General features: G+C 34.4%; 1 long non-coding RNA gene across 3 annotated transcripts; it reads left to right on the top strand.

Moving 5' to 3' along the window:
• The first annotated feature begins 1,837 nt into the window (after positions 1 to 1,837).
• Positions 1,838 to 11,141, top strand: LOC107831377 (uncharacterized). Of its 3 annotated transcripts, none has more exons than XR_001658345.2 (5): positions 1,838 to 2,014; positions 5,191 to 6,108; positions 7,533 to 8,350; positions 8,427 to 8,913; positions 8,986 to 11,141. It is a non-coding gene; the product is annotated as an uncharacterized LOC107831377 (long non-coding RNA). The 3 variants fall into 3 exon arrangements; XR_012699164.1 differs by lacking the exon at positions 5,191 to 6,108 and having other exon boundaries at positions 1,863 to 2,014; positions 7,533 to 8,118; positions 8,225 to 8,350; XR_001658349.2 differs by lacking the exon at positions 5,191 to 6,108 and having other exon boundaries at positions 1,863 to 2,014.
• Positions 11,142 to 27,723: the final 16,582 nt, after the last annotated feature.

Genomic DNA, 27,723 nt, shown 5'->3' with positions numbered 1-27,723 from the left:
TGCTTACAATAACAATAACAATATACACTCAATGCAATATCATATAATGGAGTCTAGAGATCATAGTATATACGCAGACTTTACCCTACATTAAAAATATTACAGAGATTGTTATCAATAAACTCTCGGTTCAACGAAAGTATAAGCACAACAATAGCAAAAAAGAAACATGGTAAAAGCCATGCGAAAGAAATAATAACAACAATAAGATAATAAAATGGTCGAAGTAAAAGATAATATATAATAATAAAAATATAAGAATAAGAAAATACAAAAATACATACTAATACTACTAGTATGAAAAAGAATACACTTGATTTTAGACCTCTCCCGCTGCTATCAAGTGTATGTTATATAAATGAAAACATTATTTACACAGAGATTTTTTAGATTGAAAAGAAAGATGTCGGATTTGATCTTATCCAATAGTGCTTATGTAATTAAATAAACTACATAAAGGTACTGCTATTTTGCGTCTGGATACTCCACTAGAAAGGAGAATAAAGTGAAAGAAGAAACAAAGGGAGTATATATTCTTACTGTTGGATTCAAGTGTGTTTGGCAAAACCACTTTTATGGGAAATGATGTTAGCAAATTGGCTCAATTTTTCTTGGTGGGAGTAGTTGAATGATAGGTGAAAGTGAAATAATTGTGGCACTGTTTTCTGCAAAGTCTCGTGTCAAGTGTAGATAAAGCCAATGCTGATATTGAAATTGCGGCAGGAGAGGCGTGAAAGTGGGCGACGCGGCGAAATGTGCCCGTGAAGTCCTTTAATTGCAACTGTTAACTGATTTATTTTTTGACTTGTGACATTAGAGTTAACCGTCGTTTTGGGTAGGAGTCCGACACTAAAAGGATGCAATTTTGGACTCAATACACAAAATTAGGTAAAAAAAAATTATTAATAACTTTTTTATATATAGCACATATTTTTAATGTGTTATATCTTAACTGTCAGTTACCTCGTTAAGGTATAGCGCATGTAATACATGCGCTATGCTTACAATTTGCTGACCAATAATAATTGGTGAGTATAACGCATGTTTTATATGCGGTATATGTACAGAGCATATATCACATGCGCTATACTTACCAACAGGGGCGGATCTAGAGCATTGGCTACGGGTTCCCGGAAACCCAATAACTTTTGCGTAAGCCCTGTATTTATATTAAAAAGTTTATTAAATATTTGTAAATATTTAACTGTGAACCCAAATATTATTACATATTAATTTAAATTTACGGTAGGAACTCATAAGCTTCAAATTCTGAATCCGCCTCTACTTACTAATTGTCATCCCCTCATATTGAATTTTTGCTTACTTAAGGGTGAACATTTGTTGTTCAAAAAATCATTCTGAACAAATTATTCTTCAGCATCCTTTGTATCACTTCATATTCATCAATATTTTTTGAATTTTGCTACAATGTCTGAAGAGCGAAAAATTAGGATTGTATTATATTGGGGTGATGAGGTTGTGGTGAAGAATAACTCGGTACACTATAGTTGTTATCCACAGAAAATTGTTAAGTTGTCACTCACATTTGAGTACGACAGATTGATATCTTTGATTTGTAAAAGAATGAGTGTGAATAAATATTCGGTTAATATTAAAGTAACTAAAAGATAGCGTTATTCGCTTAGTTCGCAAGGGGTTGCTTGTTATCACTACTACAAAAGAGACTTTTAGTGGTAATTAATTAGCGGCAATAAATGAATCGCCACTAAATAATTTTGTAAACGAAAAATATTAGAGGCAAATAAGCATCCGTCGCTATTACACACCTTTTTAGTGGCAATAAAAATAAATAACCACAATTAAAAGCAACTTTTATTATTTTTATCTTCCCCTCCAAAATTTTAGAGCTAAAATAACCTATTCCCTCCAATTCCTTCCGTCTAAGTTGTGAGAACTTCAAAAAATACTTCAGAAATATAAAATCTCTCATCCCCTGTAATGTTTTTCTCCCTATGGTCGATCCTCTATCTCACCATAACGCCACCAACCCCAGGTAATATTTTTCAGAAAATAGTTTTTTTATCACTGCTCTATCTCTTCTCTGTCTCTTCTTTGCTCCAAATAATTATCCTTGTAGAGTTTGGATGGGAAAAACGTACCAATCTGATATGTTTTGGTTTTGGTTAGAAATTGCTATGTTATGGTTGTTTATATACCATGTGAATTGAAGTTTTGTCGTCAATTTTAGTATTGGTTTGCTTTGCTTCAATCTTCATTGCCGTAGTGTCAAGTGTGGCTTTTGTCGGCATTAACCCCCTTGTGAAAATGGCTTCTTTTTACAAATAAATATTGTTTCACTTTTTTCTAAATTAAGTGCTTTGTGATTTTCCTTTCCCATGACACTCTCTACCTCTTTCTTGAAGGGACATAATTGTGATCAGAAATTTCTATATTTGGTTGAGGTGTAAAATTTTCTTCATTGTGTCAAAAATAGGTTGACGAGTTAATCGATTAAAAACAGAACTTCAAGAAAAGATTCCGAGTTGAAAATTTTGTAAGTGATAATCAGATTGGTAGTTACTCTGTGGACCAAAATTGTCTTATACTTTACATTATATGGTTCCAGAATATGATTTTGTTTTTGAATATTATTATGATGGCTATCTATTATCTTCTAATAGCCTTTCACTTGTAACCTTCACTGCAATCTAATTTTTTGTTTGTTACCTGCAAACGCAATGATTATCATTTTGTATCACTTGTACATTATGTATGTGTATGTGTATGTGCCCTTTGGTGGTTACGACGTAATCTCTTGATTTCAGCAATACGTTCTCCGTTTATGTAACTCACCTATATCAATTTACTTATCAAATAAAGTAATATATACAAATATTTAGAAATAGATAAGGCAAGGTAGTATTTATAAATAAATATCACTCACTTTTTATAATCTTCAATCACCTCTGATTCACAATTGAAAAGCTCGTGACGATGTGCTTGCAATCATGTTTTCTCATCCAACTTAAATACATCTACTTGCGGTATGGCTCTCCATCAGTAAGGAAAAGACATCCTTCTCTATCAGTCTCGTGCTTAAAAACAGGCTATAAGAGTTATAAGCTTTTGCAAATTAAAGAGAATCAGATTCTATATCACTAACTTGAAAATAACTTAAGTAACATATGTCCTGCTCAAATTACTTGAAGTATAAATCTTCTATATAGATGTGATCTTCACAAGAACAAGAAATAGAAAATCGAGTACCCTTCGCAAGTAAAAAGTCATCTGATCTCCTAGTTATAAATTTTTTATCACATGGGATAATCATTGTCCGTCTACATAAGCAATTTTCAGCAAATACTAGCCAAGAGCTATAACTGATATTTCTGTTAGTTTATACTTCCTCTTTAACTTAATCCAGGCTATGTAATGCAACTATATATGTATTCTGTTTGTTTTGTCTTCCTCATTAAGCACTTCGATGATCCATCTACCAAATACAAAATAATACATAAATTTAGTCTTAACTATCTGCTTCAGTTCTTTGGAATCATACTACAATTCTTTCTTCTTTTCCGCTTCACTGGATCATTTCCTTCCATCACCAAAAACTTTTTGCGTGATAATTATCCGAGTTAACGAAATTATTTTAATGAATGATACTTTTTAATTAAACCGTGGTGTATAAGTTAGCTTGTGCGCACCTCGACTAATTCCATGAGATACCTACTATCACCCACCAACACTTACACAAGTATAACTCAGTCCACCAAAACTTGGATGATGTGCTAACTGCTATTGACATCAACTCTACAACAACTATTATATTAGTGCTCCTTAATCTTAAGAAAGTTGAGGTCACAAGCTTAAATTTATAGTCTAAAAGTTGTTGTACAACCATGTATACCCTGACTGTAAAATCATACTACCTTCTGCAATTTCAAAGTTGAAAAATTATTCAACTTAAAAGTGAAGCTAGATGGTCTGCTTTATGAACTGCCACCTTTAAGCAGAAGTACAGGCAATAGCTGCCACCTTTTTATCAGTTGTTAGTTCCCTACGATCAAATATAGTGGGGAATATAGGTACTGTCACTAAACATGTGTAAGTCTAGAAAAGGACACATATACATACATACTGTAGAAGTGATATAAAAAGTGGACATATCATAAAATATAGCTATGCACGGACTCTCGTTACATAATGCATACGTAACTCCCCACACAAGTAATACACAACAAGATATACCTAAGGGGATGAGTTCCCTCTTACAAGGTTAGGTAAAAGATTTACCTCTTTCTCAAGCTCACTTTCGGTCCAAAACTCCGCTTTAAATCCTCAACTTGGTGCCAAACAACCCGAAACTAGCTAAAGATTATATAAATAATCAATATACACTCACAAGTTCATAATTTAACTATTAGATTAATTACCCAACTCAAATTGGAAGATTCCTAAAATTCACCCCCTGGATCACGTGACTGGATTTCGAAAATTTTCGAAGATAATTGTTACCCACAACCTCACGAACTCAAATATATAATTTTCACCAAATTCCATAATCATTTTCGCGGTTAAATCCCATTTTTTTAAATCAAAACCTAGGTTTTTCAACTAAACCCATAATTTTTCGTGTTAAAATCTATCTACAATCTATGTATTAAACTTATATTGGGTACCTTCAATATCTAGGTGAAAACCCCTCTTCAAAAAGCTCTAAAATCGCCAACCAAGTGAATGAAAATGAGCCAAAAAGCCTAAGTCCCGACATTAAATGAACCTCACTGATCCAACGATTTTCGCTTATGCGGACATTGGGGCGCACTTGCGGAAAAATCTATTGCAGGTGCGGTCCTCGCCCAGCTTGGCCAAGTCCGCTTCTGCGGTGAAGAATGCGCATATGTGCCTTCGCTTTTGCGGAGTTGGTCCGCATTTAGAGATATATGTGAACTTTCTGTTTCTGCAACACCATATTCATGCTGGCCAGTCTTTATTACACCGTATAATCTTCCGTCTGAAATATGTATGACTAGTCCATATATTTTTTTAAATTGTATTATTCGCGGTCCCCGCAATCCAAAGAGTTGTGGTATATTTGCAACCTCTGATTAATGAGCTAAAACAGTTGTGGTATGATAGAGTTGAGACATATGATATATAAACTAATTAAAATTTCAACTTGCGTGCTAACTTAATGTGGACCATTAATGATTTTTCTGTGTATAGAATGTTGTCTAGATGGATGACTGCTGGAAAGTTAGCATGTCCTTACTGCATGAAAAATGGTAAAGCGTTCACTTTAAGACACGGCCGAAAGAAGTCATGGTTTGATTGTCATCGTCTGTTCTTGCTAGTTGATTATGAGTTTCAGAAGGATGAAGAACGCATTCAAAAAGAATACAGTTGAACGTGATTTGCCACCTCCAATTTTGTCCGGTGAGGAAATTTGGAAGAGGGTTCAGAACTTCACTACTAAAGTTACCGAAGCCACACCTTCTAGATTTTCTGGATATGGTGTTACTCATAACTGGACAAAACATAGCATATATTGGGAGTTGCCATATTGGAATGATAATCTTTCCCGACACAATCTTGATGTCATGCATATTGAGAAGAACTATTTTGACAATTTGTTCAATACAGTTACAAGAATATTGCATGCGACCTAAATTACATTTGCAGTCTGCTAACAATGGTAAGGTGTTCAAGCCCAAGGCCAGCTGCACATTCACTTTGGAACAAAGAAGATTTGTGAGTGGGTTGCAAACCTAAAGATTCCCGAGGGCTATGCTTCGAACATGAGAAACGTGCCGATATGGTTGAAGGAAAGCTGACTCATATGAAAAGTCATGACTGTCATATCTTCATGGAAACCTTAATCCATATTGCATTTTGTGATTTGCTTGAAAATATCTGGAAACCCATCACAGAGATAAGTTTGTTTTTCAAAGACTTATGTTCTACCACATTAAGGGAAGAAAACCTATTTCAAATGAATCAGAACATTTCTGTAATCAGTAATAAGCTGAAAAGGATTTTTCCGTGTGGTTTCTTTGATGTCATGGAACACCTTCCAATTTACCTTGTACACGAGGCGCGACTTGGAGGGCCGGTTCAATGCAGGTGGATATATCTATTCGAGAGGTAATGATCAAACTTTGATTTATTCTTGTAATTTTCTTTAACGTTATTGTCTAATATGACAATGTGCAAGACTATCGGCAAGTGTAAACGATTTGTTAAACATAGGAATAAGATTGAAGGATCCATATGCGGAGCCTATATTGCAAAGGAAACTGTCATTTTTGTTCTTACTACTTCGACAGTCATGTGCCATGTGCTAGAAATAGGCCCAGTCGGCACAATGTCGTGATTAAGATTGATCCATTATATCCACTAATGTCCATAATCAATCAATCGGGCCAAGGTTCTAAAGATCGAACAAAAAGGGGCCTAAGTAGTATGGGGTACAAATTAGCTTCAAATCATGTGTTGCTAAATTGTCCGGAAGTTCAATCCTTTCTTAAGTAAGTGTTGACGTAAGATTAATTTACATGGACTACTATTTAATTTAGTTTATGCAACTAACAAAATTTTCAATGTGTCGCTCAGTGACTTCGTGAGCCAATTTGGCTATGATGTTGTATATTATACATTTGAGGCATGGTTTAAAGAGTGTGCAAGTGCATCTTACATACTTTTTCACATGTGATTATACATACTTGGTCACTTGTGAATATACTTGCTCACTTGTGATTTATTTAACACTACATGTAGGTCAATAATCCAAACAACAGTGTTAATCAATTTTTGAAAGATATATCTTGGGGACTTGCATCTACGGTTACAACTATGTTTAAGTATTTTGTGAATGGTTATAAATTTCACACCAAGGAATGCTCCAAGTATAAAAAAATAAAGCAATAACAGTGGAGTGTGTGTCAAAGGTGGTGAAGGCAACCAGGATGAGAAAAATGATTATTATGATGTGATCAAAGAGATTCTAGAATTTTCATATTCAGGTTGGCCAAATAAGAAGATCATACTTTTCTGATGCAAGTGGTTTGACCCATCACCTAGAAGAAGTATAAATGTACACTTGCAGTACTACATAATTGAGGTTAATAAAAAGAGGGAGCATGATCGCTATGATCCTTTTATAATTGCAAAAAAAGTTAGGCAAGTGTATTATGCTCAATATCCATTGCGGAGGGATAAGGTTGATTGGTTGGTTGTAATCAAAACTAAGCATGTTGGTAGGGTGGAAATTGAGAATGTGCTAGATGTTGCTCACCAAAAGGATACCTCAAGTGTTAACCAAATGGTGGATGGTCAATTAGAAAAAGACTTGGAGCATCCTCAATGCATATTAGAAGAAGAAGATATGGAAGAAATAACAATCATATAAAATGAGGACGAACACCTAATGAAAATGAAATAAGTGAAGAGGAAGAATTTTCGGACGAGGAAGGATACTTCAAAGACGACTAGCATGTTAGTTTTTTCAAATTCTCTCAACTTAAATAGATTTATATTCTCAATTCTAACATTTTCTTTAATTTATGCAGATGATCAGTAGGGGTCGAGGTAGGTTTAGGAAGAATAAAGGGCCTATTGATCATGATAATGGTGCTACACCCTCTCTTCCTTCCACTCCACACTTGCATCCCTCCGCTACTGATGGCCGGCAGCAATCTTCTAAGCACACATCTTTTCCACCATATCCATCTACTCATTAGACTACCTACCATTTGTCCCCCAGCAGTATTCTTACCATTCTCCACCACAGGGCTATACCCCGCTTCCTCCACATGATCCTGCATATAGTTACATTGGTCCATCGAGTCAACAGTCACATGATTATGTGGTGATACGTCCGTCATCTGCTCCATTTGCTTCATCACTAGTTGGATCACATCCATTTAGATTTCAGCCATCCGGATCGCAGCTGGGGTCTGGATCGCAACAGGGGTCTAGATTGCAGTAGGGGTGTGGATCGCAGCCATTTTCATCAGCGACCCCGACTCCCTCTCTACGGAGTTCATCTCCTAGCATTTATGGACTTCGCTTTTGAGATAGTAGCGCTGAGCCAGATGCCTCCCCTTCCGCGCATGCTTTAGATTCATCGGAGGAAGATGATCCAGAGGATGTGCGGTATGATCGTTATCATAGGATGATCATTATTTATTTATTACTTCTTTGTTTTTGCTGAATTATAATGGCTAGTCTTGTTTATTTAATATAATTTCTATGTTGCAAGTTCATACCTAATCATCGGACTACAAAGATAATCACTGAAAATCTTGGCCGGTTGTATGATGCACCCTATGCGACTTGGAGTGACTTTCCATCGGAGCTTGTGGGGCAAATTTTCAACCAATTTAAGGTTTCAATACAATTCTTATCTATTTAAATATTATATTAACAATATTTTTATATAATGTTATACACTCCAATTGCAGACTAAGTGTGCCTCGGAAGACCGGCATAACAGTGCCATTCTTGCAAATTTTGAGTTCAAATGCCGTAAAAGACTATATGATTCCTTCAATTCTGCTCGGAAGAAGAGCAAGAAGCCTTCAGGGGTTCTACCGCATATATGGGAGGATCTGTTGAGGCAATGGACCACTGAGAAGTTCGAGAAGAAGAGTGAACAGGGAAAGAAAGCTCGAGCATCTGAGAAGGGTGGCTCCTTGCACTGTGTGGGTGCAAGGAGCATGGGGACTGCGAGGAGACTATTGATAATTCCTTAAAAAAATAAATTCTATTTGTTATCAAACTATATTTATATATTTTAATTTAGTTAATATGTTTTATTATATTTGTAGGAAAAATAAATATGGGAGGAAGATGACTCATGATGAGTTTTATATGGAGACTCACATCCGGAAGAAGAAGGTACTGACAGATCCAACTAGATGGGTCGAGGACCGGTCGGAGACTACATATGTAAGTTTCATAACTACTATAACTTGAAATTAATGTTTATAATATTATATAGTTAATATCTTCTAAATAAAGGGTCGCTACAAGATTAATATGGAGGAGTACACTTAGAGCTTGCCACCGAATGAGCAAGGCGAGCGACCAACCGTTTCAGACGAAGAAGCGCAGAAGATATGGTTGGATGTTGTTGTGGTTGTTGTTATTAGCATTGTTGTGGTTATTGTTGGTTAATTGTGGTTAAATGGAAGAAATGTAATGATGCCATTATAGGGTAGTTATTGGTTATAATTGGCAGGTGGTGTAGTTTAAAAGCAGGCATATTCTGCCAGATTTTTACCCAGAAAACTGACCGACTACGGTCGGAATTTTTATATTAAAACCCAGAAATTTATTTTTTCGACCGACTTCGATCGGTATTTTCAATGTGAAATCTGCAGAAATTTGAAAATACCGATCGAAATCGATCGAAAATAATATATTTTTTAATTTATTTTTAATTATTCCGACCGACTTCCGTCGGTCTGTTAAGATTTAAAAAGAAATAAAAAATTATCAAATAATTATATTTCGACTGAACCCGGTCGCTATTTTGAAAAATAAATAAAAATTAATTTAAATAATACCGACAGAGATTCGATCGGTATATTTATTTTTCCAACAAAAGCTTTCAGTTAAAGTGGTCAACCAAAGGTTAAATTAACCGACCGACTTCGATTGCCACACCTTAGCGACCACTGTTGTTACAACGAATTGAAATCAGTCAATTTTTCTATATTTCCGACCGATTTCGGTCGGTTTTTATGGACGATTTTTGCAAGTTTTCTAGTAGTGTTTGTTTATGCGCAGCTAATGTTTATATGATTAAATATTAATGTTATGTGATTATTGGGTCAAGTGGGAGAATGTTAGATTTTTCCTATTATGTGTATGACCCAATATATTAAAGCCCATAATTAATATTTAATGAAAGACAAATTTCGTCCGTCTGATCGGTTACTTTATGGACATACCGGATTAAATGAGAACTTCTATAAATTGGTTCTCTCTCCACCCATTAGGGTTACCTATTCTCTCTTTCATCACTAAAGTCAATGGTAACGAAAGATAGGGCAAGGGGCGATAAACCAATTCCAGTTAACACTTCCGCTTCGTTATAATGACTTCCGTTTCAGGTATGTTTTCTGTATTGATTATATGTAAAATTATCATGTTCAAGATTATGGTATGAATTAAAGTTTATGCTTACAGATATTACTTAATGTATTGCAGTTAAGTTAGTTAAATTTCATTAATAATCAGTGTTAGGCTTACCTAGTCTTAAATATTAGGTGTCATCACAACGTTTTAAGATAGTAAATTGGGATCGTGACACTACTATAAACTCACATCTAACCATCATAAGTACCACTGAAATGTCCCAATACCATCATATGTTAAATGACAACACCGGATACCGAAAGCACTCCAACTAGTTACATTATTGTCTGAGGATTGCAAAATTTTATGTTAAATGATAGCTTGTTGATGTTAACTACTTTGGTCTGTATAGTTTGTTAAACGATGTATAGTTTTCATTTTACTTTCTGGTAACTTCTCATTTGATTTTTTGTAAATACTGTTGGTGACTTCTTATTAAGCTGATGTGGGGCTGCTTCAGTCCTTTTCTTTTGGTTCCTGTGAGTTTTTACAATGTAGTAAAATACAATTCGGGATCCATGAAAAATACATGAAGCTAACAGAGTTATCTAAGGCAATAAAATCATGAAAACCAACTGAAATGTGAATAGGCAGTGAATCAGTCACTTTTTTAGAGCCATTAATTAGTTTATCAATAGTTCGAAGTGTTTTTCATATTTGAGATCTCTTTCCTTTAGTACTGTTAATTAATAGTAGGCGACTGTGTGGATTTCATGACCTTTTAATCTTTTTCATGTTAGATAATTCGGAGGCAAGGAATGTTCGTGGGCCTCCAGGGAAGACAATTGATGTGCATTTCAATAGTCGCAACCAATTCATTGGGAAAGACGGTCGGAAGCTTCCTAGCTTTCTAGGGATTGTCACTAGAACTCTAGAATTAACTTTATTTGTAACGACTCAACCGGTCGTTTTGAGTATTACAACCCCGTTTTTCCATTTACTGCTTATCTTGTGTTCAATTATAAATATGTGACTTGTCGGAGAGGCTTCAGAATGAAATTGGAACACTTAGTTCCAAGATGTAAAGCTTAAGTTGAAATAGTTGGCCAGATGTCGACTTATGTGTGAACGACTCCAGAATAGAGTTTTGATAATTCCAATAGCTCGGTATAGTGATTTTGGACTTAGGAGCGTGCCCGGAATTTTTTTTGGAAGTCCGTAGTTAAATTATGCTTGAAATGGCTAAAATAGAAATTTAGGTTTGGAAGTTTGACCGGAGAGTTGATATTTTTTTTTATATCGGGGTCGAAATCCGATTCTGGAAATTGGAATAGGTCTGTTATGTCATTTATGACTCGTGTGCAAAATTTAAGGTCAATCGGACTTGATTTGATAGGTTTCGACATTGAATATAGAAGTTGGAAATTGTTAGTTTTCATTTGGCTTGAATTGGAGTGCGATTTGTGCTTTTGATGTTGTTTAATGTGATTTGAGGACTCGACTAAGTTCATATCGTGTTTTAAGACTTGTTGGTACATTCGGATGGGGTCCCGAGTGGTTGGGGTGTGTTTCGTGGTAAGTTTTGAGCGAGTCTGGGAATTTCGGCACTCTGATGCTATTCTGGAACTTTGGGGGCACATTTTGGAGTGCTGAGGCAAAGCCTCAGGTGCGGACCGCAGAAATCCTCTCGCGGCCACAGAAAGAAGATTCTGCAGATTCGATAGTCCGAATTCGGAAGCTTATATCTTTTAATCTATAAGGAATTTGGAGATGATTCAAAAACAAAAATTGTAGCCCTTTGAGTCTAGTTTCCATAAAAGTAACCAATCATCATTTTGACATTTGTAGAGAAAGTTATGGTTAATTTACTAAAATCTAGTAGTATAGAGGCTGCTGAAGTGCGACCGCACAATTTGGATTGTGGCCGCATAACCCGGAATGTGCGGACTGCACAAAAATGTTGCGGTCAGCACAATGGGGGATCAAAATTTGTACTATATGAACGAGAGTTTCAACTCATTTTTCATTTTTGGACTTTGGGAGCTCGGTTTGTAGCGATTGTTCGTGGGATTTTCAAGAAATTCATCGGGGTAATTAATTCTAACTCGGATTTGGTTAATATACATGAATATATAATTGTTTTCATCATTTAATTAGTATTTTGAGATGGAAATTTCAGAAAAATTGTAGAAATTTCATAAAATAATATTTTGGGATTTGAATGTCGATTCGAAGTCGGATTTGAGTGAAACTAGTATGATTGGACTCATAATTTAATGAGTTATCGGATTTTGTGAGTTTCATCGGATTCCGAGACGTGGCCCCACATGCGATTTTCGAGTTAAATTTCAGAATTTGTTGGAAAATTAGTATTTTCATATGGAATATTTCCAATAATTTTTATTGACTGAATCAAATTAATTATGACTAGATACGAGGCTTTCGGAGACCAATTCGCGAGGCAAAGCCATAGCGGAGTAAAAAATTACACAGTTTGAGGTAAGTAACACTTCTAAACTTGGTTCTGAGGATATGAATCCCTAAATTTCGTGTTATATGGATTGTTCGGAGGTGGCGCACATGCTAGGTGATGGGCGTGTGTGCACCATAGAAATTGTGACTTAATTAATTTTGTGGAGTTGCATAATTAAATAAATATCATTATCTACATATCCTCCACGTGTTGGAGGAAATTGAGCTGAGACTCATGTTTAAGATCATGTTTAGGCTACGTGCCGATATATTTGGGACCGACAAAGGTCATATTATTGTTGAATTATTTGTTTAAATTATAATTTTTGTACTCAGTCACATCTATCATTTGCATATCATATCTCAGTCTCTATTGCCATTCATCGATACATCATATCATCATATCGGGTTGATCTTCATGTCATTGACAACCCGAGTGACTGGAGATTTTGAGTGATATTTATGGGATCGGACTGCACGCCGCAATATATTTTATTTATTTATGCCTAGATCTGGCTATTATAGTGCTTAGGCTGAAGGAGCCCCTCCGGAGTCTGCACCCCCACAGTGAGCGCGATTGATTTATATTGAGGGATGAATCTTTCCCGAAGCATTTATATTGAGGGATGGATCTTCCCTGGACATGGATCTTATCCGAATCATTTATATTTGGGGATGGATCTTCCCCTAGGCTGGATAGGACTTATACAGTACTGAGTGACTGATTGTCAGTTGATGTCGATATATATATATATTCCCTGGGCTGGATTGGCCATATACAGTACTAAATGATTGAGTATTCTGAGAGTGTGAGTACACGAGGTTTCCATTATTGTACATCACATATAACAGATACTTTGGCATATAGATATAGAGATTTCATATTCCTCATATCATGCAGATTTTATCTATTTTTCCTGTACTGAGTTTAACTGTTGAACTGGAAAGCATGCCTACATTCCTGTACTGTTATTTCTGTACTAGACTGTAAAAGTTGAGCTCGTCACTACTTTCATCCCATAGGTTAGTCTTGTTACTTATTGAGTTGGTTGTACTCATACTACACTCTGCACCTCGTGTGTAGATCTAGGTACTTACGGATACGACGGTCGCCAGATTTGAGAATTTATCTATTGGAGACTATCAAGCTAGCTGCTTGGCGTCCGCAGACCTTGACTCTCTGTCCTTTCAGTTATAGTATTGTTCTATATTTTTAGATAATGTTCTTATTAGTCAGACTTTGTTATTATTTAGATACTCATGTACTTAGTGGCACCGAATTTTGGGAGTATTTTATATTTGAAATTGTGAGGTTTTCTATTGAATTCAAATATTATATTTTCAAACTTAAGAGATTATTGTGATTTATTGAAGTTATTGGGCTTCCCTAGTATTGAGATAGGCGTCATCAAGACATGTTAGGATTTTTGGTCGTGACATCACTACATGTAGATGGTTGGAGAAGTTTTGACAACGATGAAAAGTAGAAATTGGTGGAGTTTGTGAGGGTAAGGAGTTGTTGTTGTTGTTATTGTGAATCTAATAATATGTGATTTCTGTTATACATACTTTTTTCTGGTAAATGTTTGCTTTATTTTTCCAGGAGAAGTTCTTTATCCCAACACGTGGAGAAAAGTATATCATAAAGTCACTAGGAAAGAAATAGAAAGATTACAAGTGTGATTTAAAAAGTTAGTATACATCAAAGTATAAGACCAAAGATATTCTACTGAAAAATAGACCAAGTCGTATACCTAGAGATCAGTGGATTGGTCTCGTCTCTTATTGGCTCTCTGATAAAGCTAAGGTATCAACTTCATAAGTCCTAAAAACACACTTAGCTACTTTTGATTTTTTTCTTGGTTAGTTTTTATGGATAAATAATAAAATACTATTCTTATGTTGCAATGACAGAGGATATTATTATTTATCCATAAAAACTAACCAAGAATACTATCCTCTGTCATTTAATCACAGTGTTGCTTGGGAAGGAGATGTATATTTCCTAGTCTTGAGAAATGAAAAAAGTGGGTATGTTCGAGGTTTGGGACTTGGTCCAACTCCTTTTATACTGTGGGGTAGTAAATTTTCCATAAGAAATATTGCTCCAAAGGATTCTTCTAATAAGGTAAGAAGGTTAGAACAAAAGATAACAAAGTTAACAGAGTTAAATGGAAAACAAAACGAAGAAATTAGTATGATGAAACAAGAATTATTATGGGTGAGACAAGTCATGTGCAAAATTGCTCCTAATGAGTTATCGTCGCAGAATATCAATGGATTTTCAACTGAACAGGTAACTCAACTTCAAAAGTTTAAGATATGTTTTCAGACATTTTAATCTTTTGAAATTAATGTTATATAACTTGCTAAAATTAATCAGGTCCCTGATGCAAACAATGACCATGAATGAGTACCACAAGCACAACAAGTGCATAATATTAACGAAAATACTCCATCTTCTGATGGTATGCTCTTGTATTAGAATTTGTTACTATCTTACTTCTTTCTTAAATTGTGCTCAATATTCCATAGATTTTGTTATGCACCAGTTTAATTATATATCGAGTCGCTAATGAATATTGAACATTTTATTCTTAAGTTAGGTTTCTGTAAATCCAGCTAATATCTTAGTAACTTGGTTTGCCCATAAATTAAAGACTGATCATCATGAGCCTCTTACTGCTTCTGCTTCACCTTATGTTTCACAGCAGAAGATGGTGTTGGTATTGTTGGTACATTTTTGGGTATTCTTGTGTTTAGAGATAGTACTAATTATTCGAAGAGAATTCTTTATCCCCATGTTTCTTTTGTTTTTGCATTGAAAGATTTTCATAATTCTCTCCAAGTCAGTAGTTGGTGTGTTTATGTTGAAGGTATGTATAATGTGGTCTATTTTGCGTATACTGGAAGTCCATCAGTTAAGTGTTTGAGCTGCTTTTAGTTTGGTTATGTATACCTGTTTTGCCGACAGTTTTTTGTGATAGCAGTTTTATAGCAACTAGCTTGTAGTTTGCTTCTGGGTAATTACTTTTGAGAGCTGGAATAGTACTTATTTTGTTGCAATTCATGTTGAATTCCTGTACCTTTTTTTTTCAATTGAATTGGTTGAAGTTGCAGCTACTTTGACACATTTTAGATGTAGACTAACGATTTTTTTTTTGCTTCACATTTGATTTCATCTTTTGACTTTCACTTATTTTATTATTTCAGGTTATACAATATAAAGTTTGAAAATTTAGCATGCAAAGGATTTCAAAATGATGAAGAATTGCAAATATTATTTGAGGTATATTGTTATTGTTGGTATTCAATAGAATTAGTTACAATGACAAAGTTTTTTTTAATTTAAACAATGACACTTTTTATTTTATTTCTCTCAGACATTTATATTATGAAATGAATTTTCTTCTATATGTCGTGATATCATGATTTGTTTTTGTGAATTAGTAGTATTATCTTTGGTGGCGTTTGTCTATTTTTTAAGATAGTTTCAACGTCAACAGAAAAAGGTTGTCAGAAGGACTAGATAAATAATTATAATTATCGTTAACACTTTTATATTTTACGGCAATAAATTTTATCTTTCATTTGTCGTTGAAAAGGTTACTTTTTAGCGACTATTTAATTGGATTTAACGGCAATAGAAAAGGATGCTAAAGGTGCAAATTATGCCATTTTCGGGACGAATTTCGTTGCCATTATAATTAGGAGTGCTTATCGGGCGGATAATTACGCTTAACGGTTCGACTTATCGGTTATCGAATTATAAATGTAGTAATTCGCTAGCCATCCAATAAGACAACGGGCGGATTGGTATCGGATTAACGATTATCGGGCGGTTTATCGGCTAAGTCAAATAAAAAAAAATTTAACAATCATTCGATCAATACCAAACGGTTTCAAATCAATACCATCTGAGATCTACAAATTACTTCTAGTTCTGGCCATTATCATAGATCTCTTTCTCTAGTTCTATATTGAGATGTTGTGTTGATGTCTTCTTTGGTTCTATCTTGGAATTGTGTTTGCACTGTCTCAATTTTCATGCATATTTTCTGGAAAGTATTGATTAACAATTGTATTATATAGCTGGTAAAATTCTGCTATGAAAAAAATAATTATGTCACTACTGCACAGAATACAGATGCACTTCTAACTACTTATAAGTTTCCACTTAATTTTCATTTGGTTATTACAAAGTCATCTAAGTTACTTAGTCCAAATGCCATCTAAGGCAACATAGTCTGAATCTGCTGCAAGTACATAGTCTGAATCTGTTGGAACGTAACTTTTAAGGCATCTAAGTGGAAACTAAGTAACTTAGATGACATTTTCGTTGCAGAAGGCATCTAAGTTACGTTGCACCGCTGAAAGATTTTCTAAGCTCTGGTGACTGGCGACTTCTCAGTAATACTTTATATACATAGGGGTAAAAGTATAAATACAAAAATTCTTAACGGGTTAATGGTTTACCCGATAAGAAAATTGAGTAATTCGCCTCCAAACCGTTAAGCCGTTAATTATAAAATCTCAATCCGTTCACCATCCATTACCCTGATAATCCGATACCAATAAGCCAATAAGCTATCGGTTCTATTCGGTTAACGGTTTAGGTTCGATTTTGAACGGCCCTAATTATAATGGCCACTAAACACTTGCCATTAAAGCTGTGACTTTTAAAGGCAATTCAAATAGATTTTCCGGCAATTAAATGGACGCTAAAGGTAGAAACTAAGCCGCTTTCGGAACTGATTCAGCGGCCATTACAATTGTCGCTAAATAAAAACTGTAAAAACGTATGATTTTTAGCGGCAATTCAGTCTGCCTTTACCGACACTTTTGTAAATGGCTGCTAAATGCTTTAACGACCCCATGTACAACGGCAAAAAGCTAATGGCCGGTAAATGTTTAGCGGCAATATTTATTGCCACTAAAGGCCTTTTCTTTTGCCGCTAAATCTCCTTTTTGTTGTAGTGTATGCCGAGTTTAACATCGAAGAAGATGAAACTATGCAAGATTTTTTGAGGACTCTCGATGAACATCGGGATGTTCTTGTGTTAAAAATACTAGAAATGTACGCCAAGTCTGAAGACGTCAACAATATTGTTGTTCCGTAAAATATGGATAACACTCAATCTTCTGGTGGTGTTTTTGGAGCTGTTTTATCCGAACAGGTTCCGTATGAAAAAGACTGGACAAATCTAAACTTATCTCCACGGGTGAATGGGGAGCGAGGACATAATATTTCCCCAATGCAACAACATGGAGGGTCGCCGAGTTTATATAATTCACACGCCGTGGTAAATTTCAATTTTCTTTGTTGTAGTATAATTATTTCTTTTATGTATCATATTCGTACTAAAACTTATCTTTCAAAGGGGTTACCGGTCAGATATGAATTTTACAAGTTATGAACCAACCAACAGTTGAAATATACCTAATTTTAGAGGTTTGGATCATGTTGGTCTATCCGCGAGTCATCAACAACTCGATAATGTACATTATGAGCTATCTATATATTATGAATTGTAATTTAAGAGATAAAGTTAATATATTATATTGGGATGACTCTAAGAAACTTATTGTTTTATTTTTTGTGCAGTGAAAACGAGCAACATGATGGTCTTGTGCTAACTCAGTTGCGCGATGACGATATATTGAATCAGGATATGGCAGATTCATAGAGTGAGGAAGATGATAGTGATTATGACAACAACGATGATAAGTCTGGAGATGATACACCTTTCCCTACTGAGAGCGACGATGAGTAACAACACTTTGCAGTTGAGAGTGAGAATGAGCTACCCGATTTGACGAGGGAGCATGATGCCACAAATGAGCATGCTCCGTATATGTAGACTCCACCTACCGTTATACCCACAGTGTATGAGTCTCGTGAGCCCTTTTATTCAAGGAAGATTACCTACATTGATCGCTTGTCCAATATGACGGATGTGGATGCCCTCACAGGGGATCATGATGATATTCATACAACAATGTGGGATGAATCTAGACCATCAGAGTTCTGTATGAATATGCTTTTTGGTGACAAGTGCCTTAGCAGGACAGTGCGAATTTACAGCATAAAAATTATTGTGAGATCGAGGTTGTTGAGTCATCTAAGCAAATATATAAGGTTGTTTATCGTAGATGGGAGCAAGGTGTTAATGGTTGTTGCGTGCGAGAAAGTTAAAAACTAATATGTGGATCGTGAGGAAATACATTGGTAAGCACACTTGTGATATAGACACACTCAATGGGAATCGTTTTAACTTGAATGTTGACTTGATTTTCCTTCTCTTTATTCCACACATTGAATCGTCCATAAGGTACAAGGTGAAAGAGTGTATAACATTAGTTGCGCAGGTATATGGGTATACCATTACCAAAAGAAAGGTATTTCACGGGCATAAACGTGCGTTTGAGATTGTTTATGGCAATTGGGATAAGTCATTTGCGGCTTTACCGAGGTACATGGATGATTTGCAACACTTTAACCTAGGACAGTTGTTGAATGGAAGCACGACCGGAGTCCTGACTTACCAGAATACATATTCAAATATGTGTTCTGGGTATTGAAACCATCCATTGATGGTTTTGTTCATTATCGGCTGGTAATATCCATAAACGGAACACATGTATATGGAAAGTATGATATAAATATGTTGATTGCAATTGCAATAGATGCTAATGGAAGCATATTTCCCCTTGCATTTTCTATTTGTGCCAATGAAAGTCAAAAGAGTTGGACATGATTTTTAAACCACATGAAGGAGCACGTTGTGAGACAACATTCAGGTATTTGTCTAGTATCTGATCGGCATGGTGTAATTTTAAGTTATGTGCGTATTTTGGATGTATGGAAGGAGACGTACGCCTACCACCATTACTGTGCTAGGCACTTGAAGGCCAACTTCCAGCAGGCTTATCCGAACAAGAGCTTACATGATTTAATGTGTATTGCTGCAACAAGTCATCAAGAGTGTAAATTCAGGATGCAAATGGAATTGATTAGGTGGGAAGACGAAGGAGCTTATCGTTGGTTGATGCAACATGAGCTTGATAAGTGGACTTTGCATAAGGACGGTGGCAGAAGATGAGAAATTTTGACTACAAATATGTCAGAGTCTTTCAACGGGTTGTTGAAGTTTGCCCGTGGATTGCCAATCACTGCTATGGTGCGGATGTCATTCAAGCAGCTGGCGGAGAGATTTGTTGATAGATTCCGCAATGCATCGTCATTGTTGGAAAGAGGTGTTCAATTTATGCCACAACCGATGAAATAATTCGAGCGTTATAGGAAGCGGTCATAGTGGCATACATATTTTCAATATGACATCGACCGAAATATTTTTGAAGTTCGCACAGATTTGCATCAAAACCGCGATAATAATACATATACCATCAATGAATCCACACGATTATGTTCATGTGGGAAATAGTTGATTTATCACTTGCCATGCTCACATGCGGACCGGTGGGCTCCAATGGAGTTTTGTTAAAAACAAATTTGGGGGGGGGGGGGGGGGCATTTTTAAAGCCCTTCTTCGGGAAGAGAGGCTGTGATATATTTAAAGTATGTGTAGCACATGTATTACATGCGCTATACCTGAACGTGAAAAGTGAGTGTTTCAAAATAATAAGCATAGCGCATGTATTTCATGCACTATACCTATATATAAAAATGTAATCAATAATTTTTTCCACATATTTTTGGTCTTGAATCCAAAATGGCATCATTTTGGTTTCGGACGTATTTATGTGTTAGGTCAATTTTTTATGAGTTTAAGTTATATATATTGTGTGTGAGAAATTTTTATTTCTTCGAACGGTCTCAAAAAATTTGTCCTAAAATAACTGCCATCTTAGGAATTCAGGATTAAATTTGTTAGTTGCTTTCAACTATACCCTTAATATTAAAGGAGTACTAGTTTTAATACACTCAGTTTTTAAAAAATATTTAATAAGGATAACTTAGTAAATTATATCTTGTAATTATTATTTTTCTTAATCGATGTGAAAAGAGCTAAGCGACCGTTAAAATGGGACAGAAGAAGTATATTATTATCTCATCTTTATTTGTTGTAATTTATATTATTTTTAAAGTCACAAATTTCACTTTTTAAGAATTTCACTTGTAAATACTTTTTGGTGACTTGGTAATGTAATGTTTTTACAAGGACGATATATAACTTAAAACTCAATTTTTATTATTTCATCAGTTTAACTTAAATGACATTCCTTTTATTCTAAATTTATAAATACCAACCTTCTTTTAGCAAAATCTGTCATAGAAGGCTTTTTCGGACGTTTGACTGATTAATTGACAATTGAACCTTTGAAAGGTATAGATTGCAGCCAAGATAATTACATGAGAAGTATTTCTGAGCAGTCGAATAGCTGTAAACTCAAGTTGATGAAAAAGGCAGCTCGGTGCACGAAACATCTCATATTCACGCAGAATTCCAAAATGGCGGAATGCTTTGTGCACCGGACGACCATTTTTGAGAAAAATGAAGTCTAAAATTTGCTTCAACTGACGAGCTAATTAGATTGCTATGGTAAAAGAAAAAGAATTATCGCTTTAGACTTGGTCAAGAGAGGACTCGTTAATGACTATTTCTCCATAAAATATGAGAAAGAAGAACGTTGATTAACCTTGGAATAAGGAAGGTTACTCGACGTGATCCTAAGGCAAAGTAGGGAAAGTTGATTGAGCTAGTTTAACTCACCAGTGTATTGGTACCAAAACTCTGATAAACTGGGAATCACTCAATGGTCGTAAAATACACTGAAAAATACTGTGCAGAAGAAGAAGCTCAGAAAATTTCGTAAGGAAAGATTCTGGGATTCAAACTCTATTTATAGAGTTGCTAGCAATGTTTTTGAAAAGGTTTGCAACCTTTCAGAAACAGCCATGGCTGTTGGAAAAGGGGTGTTTGAAATATTGCGGGAAAAATATATTTAAAATAATCCGAAAAAGAAAGCGGGCCTGACCGAACCGGGTCGCGGGTCATGGGTTATTCCGGATTGAATTTTTCGTTAATTATTTAATTAATTAATTAAATAATTAAAAAGAATTTTGTCCAAAAAGATTAATCAATCAATCGATCTTTGACCAAATCCAAATCCAAATCCAAATCCAAATCCGAAGCCGAAGCCGAAGCCGAGCCGAGCGAGCGACGACGATGACGGCGCGAGGCTTGCCTTTTTCTTAACTCTTTAAGAGCTAGAAGAAGAGCAATTATATATATACCCATCAAAAGCCTTTTCTTTCTCCGATATAGGACAATGTCCCTTTCCCAAGGGAAACTCAAATATTTCATTTTCCCTCCATTTCTCATTCACCTTCTTTAAGCTACACAAGCTTAAAATTCCAACAATCCCCCACATGAATGGGGAATGGCTATAAAATAAAGGAATGCACGGACGCGTGTGTGTTTTACATGCAAGAATTAATTGCATTTGGATAAGTAGGTTTCCCTTTGAACTTTCCGTAGTAAACTTATATCGGATATACTCAGTCAATCGGTAGATTTGATATCTTTGAACCGTCGAGCTTTGTTGTATACCTAGACAACATAAGTCACACAATCAATCCTTAACCATCTATGGTTCTCACGGTTGTGTTCGTTTCAGCCATGAACACCGCCTGGTTTCATGAGTGCTTAGAGAATGGGCCTTTACTTTCATTCCCCTTGAAGCGGCTTACACTTCACACTCACATAGGTAATTTCTAAACGTGTAATCCTATAGACACACTATCTGGTCATATCCTGCCAGACTTAGCAAATCATTAAAAAACCTTTAAGCTTTGTTGACTCATTAAAAAGCCTTAATGTTTTACCTCGATTTCACGAGAATGGGTTGAGTTATTTGACAATGTTGAACCGTCATTCATAACTTTGTTTGATCTCTTTGAACCTAGCTCGTGGGATCTCCAGTCTGCTAGGTAGAGTTACCGTCATGATGACTTGTCCTAGACCTTAACCTCATTCCCTTTGATGATCTTTCAACTGCCTCTCTAGATATGCCTTTTATAAGTGGATCCGACACGTTATCCCTTGACTTTATGTAGTCAATTGTGATAACACCACTAGAGAGTAGTTGTCTAACGGTATTGTGTCTCCGTCGTATATGACGAGATTTTCCGTTATACATAACGCTCCCTGCCCTGCCTATTGCCGCTTGACTATCACAATATATACTAATAGGTGCCAAAAGTTTGGGCCAAAATGGAATATCTTCCAAGAAATTCCTGAGCCATTCAGCTTCTTCATCGGCCTTATCTAAAGCTATGAATTCAGATTCCATTGTAGAACGGGCGATGCACGTTTGTTTGGATGATTTCCAAGACACTGCTCCACCCCCAATTGTGAAAATATATCCACTCGTGGATTTAACTTCAGATGATCCAGTGATCCAATTTGCATCACTATATCCCTCGATCACGGAGGGATATTTGTTATAATGCAAAGCGTAATTTTGGGTATGTTTGAGATACCCCAAAACTCGTTTTATTGCCATCCAATGTATGTGATTGGGATTACTTGTAAACCGACTCAGTTTACTAATAGCACATGCTATATCTGGTCGTGTACAATTCATGATATATATCAAACTTTCCAATACTCTTGCATAATCCAATTGTGAGTCACTTTCACCTTCATTCTTTTGAAGTGCATAACTCACGTCAATTGGAGTCTTGGCAATTTTGAAATCCAAATACTTGAACTTGTCAAGTACCTTTTCAATGTAGTGAGACTGTGATAATGCTAGACCTTGTAGAGTCTTGTGAATTCTGATTCCTAAGATCACATCAGCAACTCCTAAGTCTTTCATATCGAATTTGCTAGCCAACATGTGCTTAGTAGTATTTATATCTGCCATGTTTTTGCTCATTATCAACATGTCATCAACATATAAACAAACAATGACTTCATGACATGGAGTGTTTTTAATGTAAAACATATTTGTCGCACTCGTTGATTTTAAACCCACTTGCCAACATTGTTTGGTCAAATTTGGCATGCCATTGTTTGGGTGCTTGTTTAAGTCCATAAAGTGACTTAACAAGTTTGCACACTTTCTTTTCTTTACCAGTTACCACAAAACCCTCAGGTTGTTCCATGTAAATCTCTTCCTCTAATTCTCCATTTAAGAAAGCTGTTTTAACATCTATTTGATGGATTTCAAGATCATACATGGCCGCTATTGCTACTAACACCCTAATAGATGTTATCCTCGTTATTGGCGAGTAAGTGTCAAAGTAATCAAGGCCTTCCTTTTGTTCTATAACCTTTGACAACAAGTCTTGCCTTATATTTGTCAATAGTGCCATCAGCTTTCACTTTCCGTTTAAAGATCCATTTCGAACCTAAAGGCTTATTTCCTGGAGGAAGATCTACCAATTCCCATGTATGGTTATCCAAAATTGATTGAATCTCACTATTGACTGCCTCTTTCCAAAATGCTGAATCAGAAGATGACATAGCTGCTTTAAAAGTTTGAGGCTCATTTTCAAGCAAGAATGTCACAAAATCTGATCCAAAGGAAGTAGATGTTCTTTGACGTTTGCTACGCCTTGGATCTTCTATACTTGGAGTATTTTCCTTTGGTTCTTCCCAAGGTCGTTTAGGTCTTTCACTTGACGACTCACATTCAGTTTTATACGGATAGATGCTTTCAAAGAATTCAGCATTATCTGATTCCATTACCGTATTAATGTGAATTTCGGGATTATCAGATTTATGAACCACAAACCGACATGCTTTACTGTTTGTAGCATATCCAATGAAATGAAGTTAGACTTTGGCATAGCCCAAATTTAGACCCGATTGTTTGAAGAAGAAAAAGGAGGAGGAGGAGGAGGATGAGGTTCAGTCTCAAGTTTGCCAAAACGGATTAAACTTTAATAATTTTTAAAAGCTAGATATATTTTAAAGAGAGGTGTTACGAGCGGCTAGTTGATATCATTTCCACATATTTTTAGTGGCCATTTGTTTTATTTTTCATAACATGCACCTAGGGGAAGCACACAAATAGTCGTGTTTACTCATATTTAAAGAATTCCTGACATTTACAAAAGAATTTAAAATTTAGTTGTCTTTGAATCAACTTTAGATTGTTGGTTCTGAAGTTAAAATATGGAATTTGAAGTTTTAATTTTTCTTGAATCTCAGGCAATTTTCATGAAGTTGAGGCGATTTTCCTAAAGTTTGAACTGCGAGAACTGAAGTTCGAAAAAAATGGATGCACTTTTATTTTGTGACTTTTTGCAATACTTTGCAAACGCTTACATTATTGTAACAAAAGCTCTAAAAATTTTACTTACATTTTTATAATTTATATATACATGTTAGCATATATATTACTATCTTTTAAGTTTGCTAAGTTTGAGAAAACTTTGATCCACTTATATGGAAGGACATAAACCGAAGCTAAAACTAAGACCCTCTTTTTGTGAATAGCATGACTAGGTTAAGAAAAAGATCTCACGGTGAATCCTTTTTCCCAGCGACTTTTCTCCAAATCTGATTTCCTGTGGCGGGCGAGAAAAAATTTAAAGGGGAAAAAGGCAGGTGGGAGTATCGATGTGAGTCCGGAACCCAAATAATGTCTAATTAGGCTCAAGCGACAAATTATGGCGAAAAAAAGGGGAGCAAAAATAGGTATAACACATTAATGAAATGCACTATGTCCCTTTTTCTTAACGGCCGCCGTTACCGTCCATCTCCCTCTTTTTTTTTTTGCATATAAAGAGAAGTAAATGTACAAAAAGTGACGATGAGTGCTGGGCGGTGCAATGGTTAAAGGCTTGATGAAGGGCTGGTGGGGCCCTAGAAGTCCAAAGTTCGATTTCTTCCGCCAACAAAATTTTGTTTTTCTATTTCTTTTTCATTTTTCATTTCTTTTCATTGTTTGGTTTAAGTATTTAGATATAAATATTTTAATATTTATAATTACTTTTCAATGTAATTAAAATAATTTAATATTTATTAGAAAATTATAATTTTTGAAATCATTCAAAGCAAAAAAAATGAGAAACCTTATATTATTTCGTTAATTTAATAGTTGTTATTTTGTATTATATGCAAAACAAAATTATTATTTTTCTCTTTTTATTTTCAAATTAGAATTATGATTTTTATTTTATAGTTAAAATTTTTATAAGAGAAATTTAATTAATATATACAGTTTAATCTATTGTTTGGAATTATTTTATTTTTTAATATTTTTATTTTTATTTTTAATTATTAAAATTTTAGTTATATTACACTATATGAATTTTATTAATCAAAATTCTAATTACATTTTCTATATATTTTTCCTGAAATGTATTTTTTACTTCTCCTTTTATTCCTTGGCTATTGTAATTGTATTATCCATTAAAAAGTTTTAAATAAGAATATGGTTCTTCTTATTATTAAACATAAACTGATTATAATTATTTAATTTTTAAAATTATAATCAATTTAGGATTATTATTAGCTAAGTAATGGAATATATTTTTTATATTCTTAATAGGAAAACTAATTAAATGGTTGCTCATAGACTAAATTTTTCTTAATAAGAGTTTTCCTAAACTAAACTGGTTATAACCATTTAATATATGAACAACCATTTAATTAATTTTTCTAAACTAAATTTTCATAAACTAAATTGTATTATAACCATTTAGTTATGAACAATCCTTTAATTAATTGTCCTGATAAGAATATGAAAATCATAATCCATTACTTAGCTAATAATAATTCTTGGATTATAATTTTAAAGACTAAATGGTTATAATTAGTTTAAATTTAATAATAAGAAAATTATAAGATTTATAATTAGAATTTTGATTAATAAAATTCATATAGTGTAAATATAACTAAAATTTTAATAATTAAATTTAAAAAGTAAAATATTAAAAAATAAAAACAATTCAAGCAATAGATTAAAAGTGTATATTATTCTCTTATGAAAATTTTAACTATAAAATAGAACTCATAACTCTAATTTGAAAATAAAAAGATAAAAAAATAATTTCGTTTTGAATATAATACAAAATAACAACTATTACAAATATCAATAGATTTTTTTAATGAAATAATTAATGGCTTCTCTCTCTCTCTCTTTTTTTTTTTTTACTTTGAATGAATTCAAAAATCATAATTTTTTAATAAATATTAAATTATTTTAATTTGATTGAAAAGTAATTATAAATATAAAAGTATTTATATCTAAATACTTAATCCAAATAATAATGGAAAGAAAAAGAAAAATGAAAAAGAAATAGAAAATCAAAATTTTGTTGGTGGCCTGTATCGAACCTTGGACATTAAGGCCAAAACTAACTTTAAATCTAGCCTTTAACCATTGCACCACCCAACATTTTACTTTTTTTTATACATTAAATTCCTTTTATTTGCTTTTCCTGTGTCATGTGTATTTCAAAAAGAAAGAAAGAGGGAGTGGACGTTAACGCCGTTGGGTAAAACAATGGGCATAACACATTTAATTAATGTGTTATACCTGTTTTTGTTTCTCATTTTTTTTCACCATACTTTGATCGCTTGAGTCTAATTATACACTATTTGGGTTCCGAACTCTATCGATGTTCAGTCTAAAGTAGGCCAGATCAATTTTGAGGTCATCTTGCTCATCCTCCGATCGGACCACTTTCCAGCTCTAAGTAGTGGTATTGGTATTGGTATTGGTATTGGTGCGTCTCATTAGTCATTACGACTAATCCCCTTCCTGAAAAGAGACGTCCCTATAGCAAAATAAACCAACTTCTCATTTGAGAGAGTAAATAGAGCATGAAAAAAAGTATTGTCATTATGTGCTATTATTTTAATTCAAAAATTAATTATGCCCATTTTGGCATCGGAAAGAGTATATTAGCCAAATAGAGTATATTAGTCCACAACTTTAGCTTTAAATTAGGTTGGGCCAGAATAGACTGAAACTGAGGAAGCAAGACATAACAGGTGTTTGGACATTAAAAGTGTACTATTTGAACAAAAAAAAAATAGCATTTGAAGTTAAGTTGAAAGATGATATTTGAAATTTGAAATTATGTTTAGACATACATTTTAAATGTTGCAGTTTTGTGAGCGGGGAAACAGAAATTTCTAAAAATTTTCAAAATCATTTTTTGGTTTTTGAAAAACTCATTTTTAAATTTTTTTCAAAAACTTATAAAATTTCATGAAC

The sequence above is a fragment of the Nicotiana tabacum genome, chromosome 15 (assembly GCF_000715075.1).
Source record: "Nicotiana tabacum cultivar K326 chromosome 15, ASM71507v2, whole genome shotgun sequence".
Lineage (NCBI taxonomy): Eukaryota > Viridiplantae > Streptophyta > Magnoliopsida > Solanales > Solanaceae > Nicotiana > Nicotiana tabacum.
This window is presented reverse-complemented; position numbering and strand designations above follow the sequence as displayed.